Here is a 3,187-nt window from a genome sequence, read left to right on the forward strand (position 1 = left end):
AGATATAACAATTATAAATATATATGCACCCAACATAGGAGCACCTCAATACATAAGGCAACTGCTAACAGCTATAAAAGAGGAAATCGACATTAACACAGTAATAGTGGGGGACCTTAACACCTCACTTACACCAATGCACAGATCATCCAAACAGAAAACTAATAAGGAAACACAAGCTTTAAATGACACAATAGACCAGATAGATTTAATTGATATTTATAGGACATTCCATCCAAAAACAGCAGATTACACTTTCTTCTCAATTGTGCACGGAACATTCTCCAGGATAGATCACATCTTGGGTCACAAATCCAGCCTCAGTAAATTTAAGAAAATTGAAATCATATCAAGCATCTTTTCTGACCACAATGCTATGGGATTAGAAATCAATTACAGGGGAAAAAACATAAAAAACACAAACACATGGAGGCTAAACAATACGTTACTAAATAACCAAGAGATCACTGAAGAAAGCAAAGGAAGTCAAAAAATACCTAGAGACAAATGCCTATGAAAACACGATGATCCAAAACCTATGGGATGCAGCAGAAGCAGTTCTAAGAGGGAAGTTTATAGCTATACAAGCCTACCTCAAGAAACAAGAAAAATCTCAAATAAACAATCTAACCTTACACCTAAAGGAACTAGAGAAAGAAGAACAAACAAAACCCAAGGTTAGTAGAAGGAAAGAAATCATAAAGATCAGAGCAGAGATAAATGAAATAGAAACAAAGAAAACAATAACAAAGATCAATAAAACTAAAAGCTGGTTTTTTGAGAAGAAAAACAAAATTCATAAACCATTAGTCAGACTCAACAAGAAAAAGAGGGAGGGGACTAAAATCAGTAAAATTAGAAATGAAAAAGGAGAGGTCACAACAGAGACCGCAGAAATACAAAGCATCCTAAGAGAGTACTACAAGCAACTCTATGCCAATAAAATGGACAACCTGGAAGAAATGGACAAATTCTTAGAAAGGTATAACCTTCCAAGACTGAACCAGGAAGAAATAGAAAGTATGAACAGACCAATCACAAGTAATGAAATTGAAAATGTGATTAAAAATCTTCCAACAAACAAAAGTCCAGGACCAGATGGCTTCACAGGTGAATTCTATCTAACATTTAGAGAAGAACTAACACCCATCCTTCTCAAAATCTTCCAAAAAATTGCAGAGGAAGGAACACTCCCAAACTCATTCTATGAGGCCACCATCACCCTGATACCAAAACCAGACAAAGATACTACAAAAAAAGAAAATTACAGACCAATATCACTCATGAATATAGATTCAAAAATCCTCAACAGAATACTAGCAAACAGAACTGAACAACACATTAAAAGGACCATATACTGTGATCAAGTGGAATTTATCCCAGGGAGGCAAGGATTCTTCAGTATACACAAATCAATCAATGTGATACACCATAGTAACAAATTGAAGAATAAAAACCATATGAACATCTCAATAGATGCAGAAAAAGCTTTTGAGAAAATTCAACACCCATTTATGATAAAAACTCGACAGAAAGTGGGCACAGAGGGAACCTACCTCAACATAATAAAGGCCATATATGACAAACCCACAGCAAACATCATTCTTAATGGTGAAAAACTGAAAGCATTTCCTCTAAGATTAGGAACAAGACAAGGATGTCCACTCTCACCACTGTTATTCAACATAGTTTTGGAAGTCCTAGCCACAGCAGTCAGAGAAGAAAAAGAAATAAAAGGAATACAAATTGGAAAAGAAGAAGTAAAACTATAACTCTTTGCAGATGACATGGTGCTATACACAGAGAATCCTAAAGATGCCACCAGAAAACTACCAGAGCTAATCAGTGAATTTGGTAAAGTTGCAGGATACAAAAGTAATGCACAGAAATTTCTTGCATTCCTATACACTAATGATAAAAAATCTGAAAGAGAAATTAAGGAAACACTCCCATTTACCATTGCAACAAAAAGAATAAAATACCTAGGAATAAACCTACCTAGGGAGACAAAAGACCTGTATGCAGACAACTATAAGACACTGATGAAAGAAATTAAAGATGATACCAACAGATGGAGAGGTATACCATGTTCTTAGATTGGAAGAATCAATATTGTGAAAATGACTATAGTACCCAAAGCAATCTACAGATTCAATGCAATCCCTATCAAATTACCAATGGAACTTTTTACAGAACTAGAACAAAAAATCTTAAAATTTGTATGGAGACACAAAAAACCCTGAATAGCGAAAGCAGTCTTGAGGGGAAAAAACAGAGCTGGAGGAATCAGATTCCCTGACTTCAGACTATACTACAAAGCTACAGTAATCAAGACAATATGGTACTGGCACAGAAACAGAAATATAGATCAATGGAACAGGATAGAAAGCCCAGAGATAAACCCACACACCTGTGGTCAACTAATCTATGACAAAGGAGGCAAGGATATACAGTGGAGAAAAAACAGTCTCTTCAATAAGTGGTGCTGGGAAAACTGGACAGCTACATGTAAAAGAATGAAATTAGGACACTCCCTAACACCATACACAAAAATAAACTCAAAATGGATTAGAGACCTAAATGGAAGATCGGACACTATAAAACTCTTAGAGGAAAACATAGGAAGAACACTCTTTGACATAAATCACAGCAAGATCTTTTTTGATCCACCTCCTAGAGTAATGGAAATAATAAGAAGAATAAATAAATGGGACCTACTGAAACTTAAAAGCTTTTGCAAAGCAAAGGAAACTACAAAGAAGACGAAAAGACAACCCTCAGAATGGGAGAAAATTTTTTCAAACGAATCAATGGACAAAGGATTAATCTCCAAAATATATAAACAGCTCATGCAGCTCAATATTAAAAAAACAAACAACCCAATCCAAAAATGGGCAGAAGCCCTAAATAGACGTTTCTCCAAAGAAGATATACAGATGGCCAAGAAGCAGATGAAAAGCTGCTCAACATCACTAATTATTAGAGAAATGCAAATCAAAACTACAATGAGGTATCACCTCACACCGGTTAGAATAGGCATCATCAGAAAATCTACAAACAACAAATGCTGGAGAGGGTGTGGGGAAAAGGGAACCCTCTTGCACTGTTGGTGGGAATGTAAATTGATACAGCCACTATGGAGAACAGTATGGAGGTTCCTTAAACAACTAAAAATGGAATTACCATA

This window comes from Hyperoodon ampullatus (assembly GCF_949752795.1).
Source record: "Hyperoodon ampullatus genome assembly, chromosome: 11".
NCBI classification, from domain to species: Eukaryota; Metazoa; Chordata; class Mammalia; order Artiodactyla; family Ziphiidae; genus Hyperoodon; species Hyperoodon ampullatus.